Source organism: Larus michahellis, chromosome 5 (genome assembly GCF_964199755.1).
Source record: "Larus michahellis chromosome 5, bLarMic1.1, whole genome shotgun sequence".
Lineage (NCBI taxonomy): Eukaryota > Metazoa > Chordata > Aves > Charadriiformes > Laridae > Larus > Larus michahellis.
The window spans coordinates 26,782,264-26,795,834 of NC_133900.1; the positions used below are offsets into that span (position 1 = coordinate 26,782,264).

General features: G+C 47.5%; 1 long non-coding RNA gene across 1 annotated transcript; it reads left to right on the plus strand.

The window, feature by feature from the left end:
• The first annotated feature begins 685 nt into the window (after nt 1-685).
• LOC141744043 (uncharacterized) lies at nt 686-9,104 on the plus strand. The gene is made up of 3 exons (XR_012587324.1): nt 686-792; nt 6,151-6,241; nt 8,679-9,104. It is a non-coding gene; the product is annotated as an uncharacterized LOC141744043 (long non-coding RNA).
• Nucleotides 9,105-13,571: the final 4,467 nt, after the last annotated feature.

Below are 13,571 nucleotides of genomic sequence, written 5' to 3' on the forward strand. Positions count from 1 at the left end.
GTTGGTTTTTGCAGGAGAAAGGTAAACCACGCAGCCAGGCAACTGCAAACGTGTCACCTCATAATTCTGCGCGTGCCCTGCACTAAGGTTCCACCTAGTAATAGTTTAGACATTTATTTTGCCTAAACCTGGATGCCTGCTGTCACAGGGCTGGCAGACGGGACATCAGGCCTGCAGGAGACAAATGTTTTTCTGGAGAGGTGGCCCACTGCTTGGCCGGGAACAGAACAGGGGAGACGCTTCCACCCTCTGTCCGCAGTCTGCCTACGGGGCTAGTTGGAACGTCTCACCACATCACAGACTACAGCACTTATAGAAAGCGTTGTGATAACATCCTTTACCCGTGCATCCCCATCTTTACTTTTCCTTATGTGGCACATGATGGATGCATCCCATTGGGATTCCTTTTCCAGTAGTTCAGGATCTTCTTTTACTTTCACATAGTTACTTAGGGGGAAGAAAAAAAAAATAATGAAAACTTCAATGATTTGGCATTTCTCTGTTATCTGTAGTATGTGCTTGGTCAGGGGGTGTGTGTGTGTGCGGTTTCCCTCTTCTTTTTTCAGACTTGGTGGTGAGTGGGTGACATGTATAAATATAATATATAACGTACAATTACTGACGGAGGTGTGATTTGGTTATTGAGCACTAATATTTACAGTGGATTCTTTTCCGCACAGTACAGGCTGCCGCCATTACCGAGTCCCTGAGACAGTTCGCTCCACAGACGCGGGCACGGAACAGCCTCATTTTCAGTCCTTAAAATACCAAGTTCATCACTCAAGAAACAAGGTATACGAGAGCGTAAAGTTGGACTTACCCAGAGTTTTATGAAACGCAGGGGAGGAAGTTGAACCACATTGACCCTATTCCCAAAGCCATGTGTGAGGCAATGCTGAGGTCTCCGAGATGCAGTGCCCACAAAGTAAGAGTAGGAGCCACTCATTTCCTCTTGGTTACAATGACCTCACACCCGTGACTCGCCTGTGCAGAACTGAAAGCCCTGCAAAACTTGATCCATTGGTTTGCCCCCCTTGACCAGTATTTGCTGTGACCGATACACACTTACGGAGTGTTTCAAAGTCTCGTCTGTTCACCGTTTATATTATTCACTTTTCTTAATGCTTTTTCTGTGTCGTGGATTTTACTGATAGAAACCACCAGTAATACTTTATTTAAGGCAGATTTGTAGCATTCACATCACCTCATCTTCTGTGTTTTGCTTGTTCCTGGTGCACAGTATCAGATTTTTAATAATGCTAAATGTAATGCAAGTTAAAGCCTGGAAGTTCACGTGCTGTGTTGCAAATTGATGCTTTATGAATCAAAACTAAAGACAATGTTACAGATCTCTGTTCATACAGTTTCTTTAATAAAGTAACACTGGGAAGTGACACTGCCACATAGTATTGGCAAAGGATGATGTATAGGGACATTAATCTAACTTAGTGCGCAGGGATGTTTTGATCAGTTTTAATTCACTTTGCATCGCCCTCCCTATGAAGGCTCTCAGGTTTGATCAGTGAGCCCCTTCTGATGCTATCGTGCTGCAGTCTGGTACCTTCTGATTTTGAATGTAAGTTTGTTACATGGAAAAATTAATTACGTTATCAATCCTAAAACTCCACACTTTTCACTTACAGTTGCAGCATTAATTTCTATAGGGGTTACAAGTTGTCAGCAGTTTCCTCCTGGTTTGGTGACTGCCTGACACTGCGCGTGCAGCCAAGGACAGGAGGCTGGGCCTGGGGTGGCCAAGTCCTGAGGCACCTTCTCGCAGCAGTACCAGGAGCTGTACTAAGATGCTGTTTGTGTCCCCCTCCCTACCATAACCCCCACTTTTGTTTTAATTTCCTCTTTTATCATTTTAGCATCCCCTTACTGCCCTTGTCTAGACTCTCTGAACAGATGTTTCTCTGAAGGGCTGTGTTATTACAAATAGCAGCACCAGAAGTCCTCGGTAGCTCAGGGCAGATCTATGGACCAGGTGCTAGAAGCTGGCTGGTCCTCCTCAGGTTTAAGGATAAGATGCTTTCTTGGCCTGGCAGCCAGTCTGACTACACAGTTCCTTCATGGAAATTGTTTATCAGCACCTGTAATTACATGGTCTCCATTTACCTCAGAGACAGCATTGTAGCAACGTGAGGTGTGCACCAAACCTAACTCTGCTGTGAGCCAGGTCTTCACTTCTGTTGTGCGTGGGTGACTCTTCTTTGGCTAGTTGATTTGGTGTGATTGTCTTTTCATTGTGACAGTTACCTCACTGCAGAATGGCTTTCCAACCCTGGGAGACTTCCCAGTAGGTGTGTTCCAGCCTTTGGGTTTAGGGTCACCTCTTCACTTCTTTCTGTTCAGAGGAGATCCTTTACGCCAAAGTCTGCGAGTAAAGGCTTGTGGACGATAAATTTTTGCTGTCTTTGCAGTAGCAGACAGAGGTCCCATTTCTGCTTCTCATGAACCTCTTCAGGGAGAGGAGCTGGTATTGCTTTTCCTGCATTGTCCTTAAAGCTCCAGTCAGCTTGCAGTAGATGTGGCACCCAAAGTAGTCTCTCCTTTCCTCTTGGTTGCCGAGACACTTATTCTGTGCCTTTCCAGTCCACTTGGGGAGCTCCCAGTGAAAGCAGTTAGCTACTTATTGGCCTGTAACTGGCAGCTCTTTGCCAGCCTCTTGTCTCACTGCTACTTCCTAGAGTATTTTGGTGTGGCACAGGTTTGCAGAGATATTTACCTCCTTCAGCAGTGCTAAAGGCACCAAGGAAGTCCTCTCTGAGAAGGGAGGGAATCACATACCACCTAGTGACAGTAGCTACCTGCTGCTTCTGCACACATAAACGGTTTGCATTAGATCAGCTACTCAGTGAAATGCAAAGCAGGCAGGAAGAGGTGTGCAGGTTTTCTATGATTTGAAGAATGGCATCAGTAACTTTGCATGCCTTTGTTATGGCAAGATAGCTACTGGGATATTTGGAGGAGAAGAGCTAAGCCTAATAGCAATGAACGTTTAAGAAACAAGGCTCTGACTAGGTCCTTGAGGTTTCCTTAGGGGGTATTATTTTAAGCTAGTAAAAATAAGAAAAGTAATCTTGCTGAGGTTGGTTTGGCTCACAAAGAGCTACTCTGAAGACTGGGTGATGGATGTGTCTGACAGAATGACTATTTCAGCTGCTTCTTGAAGTTGAAATACTGATCCTAAATATGTTTGAAAGAAGGCAGAGTCTGAGTGACTACAGCCCAAGTGACAGGAGAACTGAGAAGTCCATTTGGTGAATAATATCTGGGCATTTCACTTAAAAATGTTATTCTTTCTCCCGCATAAAATTTCCCCTGAGCTCAAGTATTGGTTGTCTGAGATCCGCAAAGCTAAGTATGGGGGCAGCTCACCATAAACTTCTCATCTGCAGTCTGACAGGCTGTGCCTATGTCCACCACTCCATCTGCTTAACCTTCCTAGGAAGCTGATGTTCATCTTTGGGCTCCAGTGGATGGTTTTGCTTTTCCAAGAAAAAACCTGGCACAGTAGCACTCACTGTGCTGCCAAACGAAAAATGGAATTCGAAAATGTTGGCAATTGCTCTCATAACCACCAGTCTGCTTTCAAATACTCTTGACACTTCCTTCTCAAACTAACTTGAGAACCATTTTTATATGCAAAATCTTTAGGAGGTTTTCCTGACCCTGAGAGTTTGAAGAATGTCCTTTGTATGCAGAAAGTTGGGGGGAGGTATTGAGAAAGCACTCTATAGAAATTTTCATTTTTAGTGCTTGTATTATAACCAAAATAGGCATTATGTGGGTGAATTAGTTTGTTTCCATTGTTTTTGTTGCAGTTTACTTACAGTTTATCTGCACTCTAAAAGGAAACTCCTTCAGACCCAGCCAGGAGCAAGTCCTGCTTCGTTTCATGTTTGTTGGGACGACCTGCTCATCCTGGAAGTTTGCCCATGGCATGAGGAAGCTTGATTTTTGTGGGATTTTTGGTCAGATTTATCAAGTCTTCGTATTTGAATTTCTTGGCTGCTGGGGACTGAGTGTATCAAATACAGAAGATTTGCTCTTGCCCTGCTTTAGGGGAAAGGTTTTGATTCAATGTTTTGTAGCTTCTGCCAGCTATAGTCCGGTTCCTCCAAGCATATCATTGTGACTTTAGACTTCTTACAAAAGAGGGGCATGTACACACAAAACAGACCCGAACACATGCTGTTAAAGAGATCTTTGTAAGCTGAAAGCCAAGTACTCGGGCTTTTGAAAAGCATCCTAGTTCCATCAGGCCCTGCTCAATCTCCCTATCGGTTTCTCTCACCTACAAGGCTAATAGTGCTGACTGGAGGGAGTATGCTTGATCGGCACAGAAGTTGCAGCACTAATTGGCTGTTAAGCTTTGTGCAGGTGCATTGCTGGGAAGTACTTATTGGCTACCTAAGTGACTATTAGCTATTAGTACATCTTCTAAGCTCTATTTGCTCCCTGGCATAAGGGTCTAAACTCATAATACCAGCCCAGACAGGGAGGAAAGGACAATTCATACATTAAGGACACTACTAGCAGGCATGCAGCCTTCAGGATCTGCCAGTGCAAGGTGATGAGACTTGAAGGGGAGAGGCGCAGCGCATGGCACAGGTCAAAGCTCTGCACGGCTCTCCGGTGGGAATGACCCTAGCATAGGATGCTGGCCCTGGACACAGCTCTGGCTGCACCCAGCATTACAGCCCACCCACTGACCTGTTCTTGCCCACTGCTAGGATGAAAGCTCGCACTGCACACATGCAGTAGCCAGGATGCAGTAACACAACTATTGAAATACACGTCACACTATGGCAGATGTTAGTGACAGTTTATAACGGGTAAAAGGCCAAATGCAAGAGTCCTGGAGCTGAGAGGCCTGCACAAGTTGCAATATTGTGAGGTTACCATGTCTTGTAACTGACAGATTGTACAGACTAACATTTTGGCATGGTGGATAACCCAGGGTAACTTGCCAGAAACCATTTTATCCCCGAGACCACAGTGCTGGCTGCTCCCCCTGTGTCCACAGATTCTCACAAGCTCAGTCACTGGTGGGGACTCTTTTACTACAGGTATGGTGTGGGTGGCAACTTCAAACTGTGGTCTTACTGCAAAAAAATGACACACGTGTTTAACTGACTATCTTAGCTCAAAGGATTTCAATACGAAAATAGCAGCTAGCATTCAGAAAAGGAATAGTAACTGTATATTTTTATGAATTCTTGGTTAATCATTTGATAACACCTTCCCATAAAGTTACATGCCTACATACTACAGATTTAGGTTTTTGACATCTCTAATTGAGGAACCTCTTCTATCTGCCAAGTACTACTCTTAACATATTTTTACCTACTCCTTTTTTACCTATTCAAGGACCATTAATTTCTCTAACAGTTTTCTGAAAGACATGAAAGTATAGTTCTCACTTCTGAAGTTTCAGAGATAGCTTAATGATAACAAATTACACTTTACCAGATTGCATGTGGGAAACATTTGGACTTAATTGAATCACTTGTTTCTTCCAACTCAAGTATCATTTGCAAATACATATAATTATATCTACACAGACTTATATACACAGTTCACAATTTGTACATAAATATATTCATGATAGGTCATTCTGATCATATTTAATACTGGGAGGGAAGCAAAGTTTCTCTTCCTCGGACTCTGAGACACCCTCGAATTTGTGCCACTTGAGTTCCTTATATTCTTTTTTCCTTTAACTTCAGCCATGGCCGTGAGCTAAGCGTTCCATCTTTTCCTCATCATATACATATGTGATAAAGGAAAATAATTAAAGCAAAGTTAGGCAGCTAGTACTTATCAATATCTATGGGGTGAACTACTTTCTCTTCTGTAATACTTATGGAAGACATTTAAAAATACCATAAAACTGGTGTTAATGATTATTTTAATTATCCAGGCTAGAACATCTTCCTCCATAGGAGTCAGATGTTAACAGCCTAGTCAGTAGATTTTTTCTTCTTTTATTCAGTTTATTAGCTATTATTCTTAAACAGCTGTTCACCAGATTGTTATTTCTTGGTTCCATCTCTTGCCTATAACAAAGCAATAAAGTTTATACTTTAAAGTTGCAGTTGCTACATTTAGGCATAAATTTTTACCATCTTTTTTCCTTTACAGGAAAGGTTTTAACCCATGACTTATAATCATGTGCCATAGTGTCAACTTCAGGAAACAGGAAATGCAACAGTTAAGCCTCTGTTATAGACAGGTATGATTATCCTCTACTATTTTATTGGTTTTGGCCAGGATGGAGTTAATTTTTTCCGTACAATAGCTTGTATGGAAATATATTTTGGATCTGTGCTGAAAACATTGTCAATAACACAGGGATATTTTAGCTATTGCTGAGCGGTGCTTACACCGAGTCAAGGCTTTTTCTGCTCCTCACACCGCCCTGCCAATGAGCAGGCTGGGGGTGCATGAGGAGTTGGGAGGGGACACGGCTGGCACAGCTGACCCCAACAGACCAAAGGGATGTTCCATATCCATGTGATGTCACGCTTAGCAATAAAAGCTGGGGGAAGAAGAAGGGGTGTGGGGGGGAGAGGCAGCATTTGGTATTTCTTTTCCCAAGTATCCATTACACGTCATGGAGCCCTGCTCTCCTGGGGATGGCTAAGCATCTGCCCGCTGATGGGGCGTAGAAAATGAATTCCTTATTTTGCTTTGCTTGCTTCCACAGCTTTTGCTTTACATATTAAACTGTCTTTATCTCAACCCACGAGTTTTCTCACCTTTATCCTTCTGATTCTCCCTGAGCAAGCAGCTGTGTGGGGCTGAGCTGCTGGCCCGGTAACTGTTTTGCTTCAATGTTACTTCTACTCTGGAAGAATCAACATTTTACTATTCATTATTCTCTCCTCTGAGATTTCTTCTATACTTACACACACTTGCTTGAAAGAATGACTGAAATCAATAGCTCCAGCACAAGGTTCAGCTGCTTCTTTAAGCTGTTGTCGTCTAGGGGATTACCCTCTCTAACAAACCAGAGAGCCCCACCAAGGCCATGAAGGTACTTGGTTTTGGAGCATTTTCCTACCAGTTGATGGAGATTTATGGGATCACTTTTTAAGACCATTTATTCCTGAAATATGAACTCTTTGTCAGTGTCTTCATTTGCTTCGTGATTTGGACAGCCGCTTCTTTTTCCTTTAATTTTATAGTAGGTTTTGGTGTGCGTTTTTGGTTTTTTTTTTCAATTAAAGATACTATTAGTTTCTTGGATTTGCAGTCTTTTTCTACTTTTTAACTAGGCTTCCTGAGCCATTATCTGGTTCTCATTTTTGTGATTAGCCTCTGCAGCAAGCCATCATTACTAATTAGTATTTAAACAGGAGTTTTCATGTCTTCTACTTGCATATTCATCTTCTCTCTCTTAGTTATACCTGTAAAAATGCTGTAGCACTTCATCCTGTATTTGATTAGTGCTTTGAATGGTGCTTCTTACAGCCTGCACCTCCCTAAAGTTTCTACGTTATATTAATGGGACCTTAGCATGACATAAATGGTGTGGAATAAGGGGTGGAGAATGTCATGGTTTCAGCTGGGAGAGAGTTGATTTTCTTACTGGCGACTGGTATAGCACTCTGTTTTGGATTTGGGATGAGAATGGTATTGACAGCACACTGATCTTTTTGGCTGTTGCTAAGCAGTCAAGGCCTTTTCTGCTCCTCATGCCACCCTGCCAATGAGCACGCTGGGAGTGCACAAAAAGTTAGGAGAGACACAGCCGGGACAGTTGACCCCAGCTGACCAAAGGAATATTCCGTGCTGTACGATGTCATGCTCAGCATATAAAGCTGGGGGAAGAAGGAAGGGAGATGTTTGGAGTGATGGCATTTTGTATTCCCAAGTAGCCATTACGCGTGATGGAGCCCTGCTTTCCTGGAGATGGCTGAACACCTGCCTGCCAACGGGAAGCAGTGAATTAATTCCTCGTTTTGCTTTGCTTGTGTGAGCAGCTTTTGCTTTACCCATTAAACTGTCATTTTCTCAACCCACGAGCTTTCACACTTTTACTCTTCTGATTCCCTCCCCCATCCCAACCAGGGGGAGTGAGCGAGCTGGTACATGGTCCTAGCTGGGGGTTAAACCACGACAGGGAGGTGACTGCGGGCTGAGCCAAAGGGGCTGGTGCTCATCACTGGGCTGTGTTGTGGCCGCTGGCAGGAGCGAGAGCCGGAGGGACCCACAGCTGTGCTTGAGCAGTGCCTGGGGCCGGACTCCCTGGGGAGGAACCCACAGCTGCTCCGGCTCCCCTGTGGCCACCCCCTGCCCCATGCTGAGGGGAGAGGCCTGTGCTGGGCCACTGCCAGGCACTGCTGGGTCCTGCCTGGATCCTGACACCTTCGTGGGGTGGGAGCACGGCTCCTGCTCGCTGCGGCACCGGGGGGACTCTTGACATGGCTGTAAATCAGTCGCTGCCATCACTTGATTATAAGTATCATGGTTTAATATTGAGTACATGTTGAATAATCAATTTACAATCATTTAAATAATAACGAATTATTAGTTTACAAATATTTTCTGATTATTAAACACTTAATAATTAGTTAATAAATACATAAAGTATTATATAAGTGTGACATATGAAATCGAAGATGCTATATGGCTGTTTTCTCACTGAAAAGTGCCTGTCTCCCCAGGGATGGAGGAGCCGGTTCAGTCCTGCGTTCATCTGCAGCAAGCGAGGGCGACCGGGCCAGTGGTGCTGCCCCCACAAATTGCCAAGCAGGAGCCACATGTGTGCTGGGACACATCATTTGTGCCCTTGAAAGAAGACGGGGAGAGACCTGCCCGGGGTTTACTGAATCCCTGAGGAAGAAGCCGGGCTGCCTGCACAGAGGACGATGCCGTTGCCCGCCCTGCTCCTGGCTGGGGACAGCCCTGCCCATCCTTCAGCTAATTACAGCTTCTGCTCATTATGGCAGTGTGGGCTTTGACAAGGTCATAAATCAATCACTGTCATAAGAGTATGAACTGTCATAGTTGTACATTGTCTAAATATGGACTAATGAGTTAATGACTATTCCAGCTGTTGTTCACACCTTAAATAAAGAGTTGGACACATGAAGATGGTGTGAAAAGTGCCTTTTCCGCCAGAGACTCTCTCAAATGTTGAATTCGGTTTGGTGCGCGCTGGCCTCCCAAAGTTTGGGGACCAACATGCACCCTGCCCACCTCCTGCCTGCCTGGAACCCAATGCCCTCCCAGCCCTCTGCACTGAAACAGCTGACTCTCTTTCTGAGCCCAAACACACAGGACTTTGTCTCTGCTCCAACCCCCGAGACGAGCCACAGGAACCCTTTTCCAAGCCCCATAAATGCGGGACTTGGGCTCCGTTTTCAAGCCCCCCAAACTGCCCCATGAGCCTGTTTTCAAGTCTGAAAAACACAGGGCTCATTCTTTGTTTTCAAGTACTTGAAAACGCAGAACTAAATCCCATGTTTCTGGCCCTAAAACCAGCCAAATGGGCCTGGCTCGGAGCCACTGAGAGCGGGCCCGGCCCCGCGTTGCTGACCCCAAACCCTGCCAGGCTGCGGCATGGGCGGCTTCGCCACTTCCCCGGGGGAGCCCTGGAAAGGCAGCGTGGGGAGGCGGCAACATGCCCGCTGCCCCCACCGCCTGGGGAGGGGGGGTACGGCGGGGGCGGAACGGCGCGGGGGGAAAGGCGGGGAGCGAGAGCTCGGCCGGTGGCCCCGCAGCCGCCTCACAGAAGCGCCGACCCCGGACGGGGCCTCGGCTCCCGCTGCTGCTGAGGGGTGACACCGGCCAGGCGAAGGGCACCTCTCCCAGCACCGCCCGCCCAACAGCCCCCGCCGCAGGGCGCTGCGGGGCCGGGGGGCGGCCGGCAGCCGCGGGGGTGGCAGCCGGTGCCTCAGCTCCGCTCGGACAAGGTCGTGGTGGCGGGGGGGCGGGGGGTGGAAAGCGGGGGGCGAGGGTCTGTAGCAGCGGCAAGGAGATGACCCCGGTGCCGGCCCGGGCTCTGCAGGGGAGAGGCAGCCGTGCGTGAAGGGCGGGGTCGCTGGCGGGTGGGGAGGCTCAAAAGTTGACCGGTGAGGGAAACGCAATGGATCCCTGAAATGACACTCCACACATCTATAAGGATAGAAGAACCCCGCGTTGCCATCTGTTGCGGTTGCCTCAAACCTGCTGGCAGCAGGAGAAAACACAGAGTCTGCCAGCATCCCCCACTCTCCCCCTCTACTCCGCTCTGGTGAGACCCCACCTGGAGTCCTCAGCACAAGATGGGCATGGACCTCTTGGAGTGGGTCCAGAGGAGGGCCATGAAGATGATCAGAGGGCTGGAGCACCTCTCCTATGAAGACAGGCTGAGAGAGTTGGGGCTGTTCAGCCTGGAGAAGAGAAGGCGCCCGAGAGACCTTGTAACAGCCTTCCAGTACCTAAAGGGGCCTACAAGAAAGCCGGAGGGGGACTTTTTACAAGGGTATGTAGTGATAGGATGAGGGGTAATAGCTTCAAACTGCAAGAGGGTAGATTTAGATTAGATGTCAGGAAGAAATTTTTCACTGTAAGGGTGGTGAGGCACTGGAAAAGGCTACTCAGAGAAGTTGTGGATGCCCCATCCCTGGAAGCGTTCAAGGCCAGGCTGGATGGGGCTTTGAGCAACCTGATCTAGTGGGAGGTGTCCCTGCCCATGGCGGGGAGGTTGGAACTAGATGATCTTTAAGGTCCCTTCCAACCCAAACCATTCTATGAGTCTATGATTCTATGAACCCAACTGCTCCTCTAGCCACCATTTTGTGAGGAACACCTTTCTGGCAACAGGCAGTGCCGTTGCCCCTTGCCCTGGAGAAGTGGAAATGTGGGCAGAGCACAGTCCTGTGAGGAAGCTATGTAATGGGGACTCCCCCAGACACCAACTGGGGATACATGTTTTAAGAGCAGGAATTACCATGCTCTAGCCAAATCCACAGTTGTAGGTGCCTTGAACTGAACAGTCAGCACTGCTCACCCGTGGATCTGCCACAGCATGGTGATCACGGGGCAAGGAGCAGTTTCTGGTGTCCTATAGAATCTGCTGCTCCCTGGCAGCTCCCTGAATGGCTCAGCTCGGCCCACCCCCACACAAATAAACATCCAACAAATGCTAATAAAGCAACAATTACAACCAAACAGACAAATCAAAACCACACAGGAAGTGGAGGGAAAAGAAGCCCCAAACCTCCCCATGTCAGACTCAGATGAACAAACGTATGAGTTGGCTCTACTGAAAAAAACCAGGTGTCAGTGCCCTGGGTCACACCAGTTACGCCAGTCCCAGCCAGGCCTTCCTCATTTCAAGGGCTGCTCAGCTTGGATGCCACATAATGCCTTCATGTCTGGAAACTGATGTTTCTGAGAGAGAAAAACAACCATAATGATCTGTTTCCATGTCCAGGGCAGACCAGAAAGTTCCCTCAGAGGCACGTATACTGACAGCAGCACTGCATCAGTCACTGAAGGTGTCAGAGCTGCTGTGACAGCACACAGATATGTTGGGAACCACATTTTCACTTAAGAGCACAAGGTTGGGTGCACAGGACTCTCACAACTAAAAAAACTATTAAATGAGGAGAAAGAGAAAAACAAAAAGAAGCCCAAGGAGCTCCCCGGTATCGCTTTAGCATCTCTTTTTCTACAACCAGATTTGTGCACAGGAGTGTGTACATATGAAGGACACACACCCCGTTATCTGCTTCTTTCAGTGTGTCTGAAGGACAGACACAAGTTAAAGCCTCCTGCAACTCTTAGCTGGAACAAGTGCCAGGAGAAAAGGCAAATCCCGCTCATGGAAACCCATCCTCCAGCCCCAGACACTGATAAAGGAGGAGCCCGGGGGGGCAGCAAAGGCTGGGGCCCTCCTAAATTTGGATGCCGCCAGCTCGGCCTTGTGGCTGATAAATCCCCAGCTGGAGAGACCCCTCCTTTCCCTGGAGCCATCTGGAGGGCTGCCAGGGGCTTCAGTGGCCACCAGCTTCTGCTCCCAGCTGCTGCCTCCCCACTGCCCACACAGTGGGCATGGGAGGGAGCAAACCCCCCACCACCACCAGTCCCTCAGGGCAGCAGGAATCTCCTCACTGAGGAGAAGGCAAGAAGCCTGGATGTAAAAGTGACTTCTAACGTACTTCTAAGGGAGAGGGATAGTAATTTTGCAATGCCAGAGAGCATCATATCTGCCACCTTGCTTTGTTAATTTGTAGACTGCCTGGACAGGGATTTAAACAAAAGCCTCCAAATCAAGATCAGGACCTTCAATTCTCATCCCTCCTCCCTAACACTAGGCATTGAACTAACTCTCTTGACTTTGGAAGATCTCCTCCCTGACTGTTTGTGGAAGGGAAGATGCCTCAAGAGGTGGCTGTCTCTCCCAGAACTATGCAAGAAACGTGGGGGAAAGCACCCCAAAAAGTCAGGGATTTTGTCCAAACTAGTTGTCTGATTTCACTCTGTTTCTCCCAGAGAGACCACCTGCTCTCAGGCAGCAATGGGGAACAGCCCTGCAGGGCCTGAAGGCCCTTACAGGCCCTAATTGCCCTGAGCAGCCTCACCTGGGTCCTCCCACCACTATTTAAGCTCCATCTGAGTACCCTCCCTTGTTTTTCTCTCTGGTTGTGGTTTTGTGTAGCTCTGGTCCTTGTCAAGCTTCATGTCCTTCCCTGGATGTCTCAGTTTCATCAGTTTGTATTTGCTTTTTGTGCGTTGGACCTTTGGCTGAACCTCCTGGTGCTTCTTGCTCTGCCCTGCCTGGCTGCGGGGGGAGTCAGGCTTTGTCTGGGAGGTATGGGGTGGGTGGGTTGGCTTGTTTCCCACCGTGGGATTGTTTGGGGCTGGCTTGTAGCTTTAGGTTTAATTGCAAGTGGTGTGGGAGTCTGCAAGTGGTGTACCTGGATGCAGCTGTGCAGGGTTCTATGGCTTGAAGGGAGTAGGGGTGCTGTAGTTAAATGCAGGCCATGTGTCTGCCTCCACAACAGCTGTTAACTTTAGTGGCAATAGCATCTTAGCTCTTGAGGATGGTTCAGGATGTCATTTGGGTATGCAGTAGAGTGATCTTTGCTCTATGCCTTACTTACTTTGCATTGTTTTGGGGGTTGCCCTGAGCACAGCGCTGTTGCAGCCAACAGTCATCCTTGCACAGCAAGGTGGTGCTATCCTGCACATGTGTTTGCACAGGGCTACATGTGTTGGGGTCACACACATCTATAGGGCAGCTCTTAGAACAAGTGCTGGTAATGGGGAGGGATGTCAGATAGAGAAAGATGCCTGTTGTGACATAGGTCTGTCTTTCTCCAGGTCCTACTGACAGTACTGGCTCAACTTCGTCAAGGATCAGGAGGAGACCTTTGCAGGCTGTGCTTGGCTGCTGGATGCTTACAAGGAGCAGCTTAAGAAAATGTGAGTACAGGTTGTTTGTGCACCTTGTAGAGCTTCCTTACTAGCTGCCTGGTGCTGGTTTCTGGGTCTCCTGGGGTTAATCTGCCCTGCCACAGTTTAAGGATCAGCACCTCTAGGAGCAGCTGTGTGGCTCCTGAAGCTGC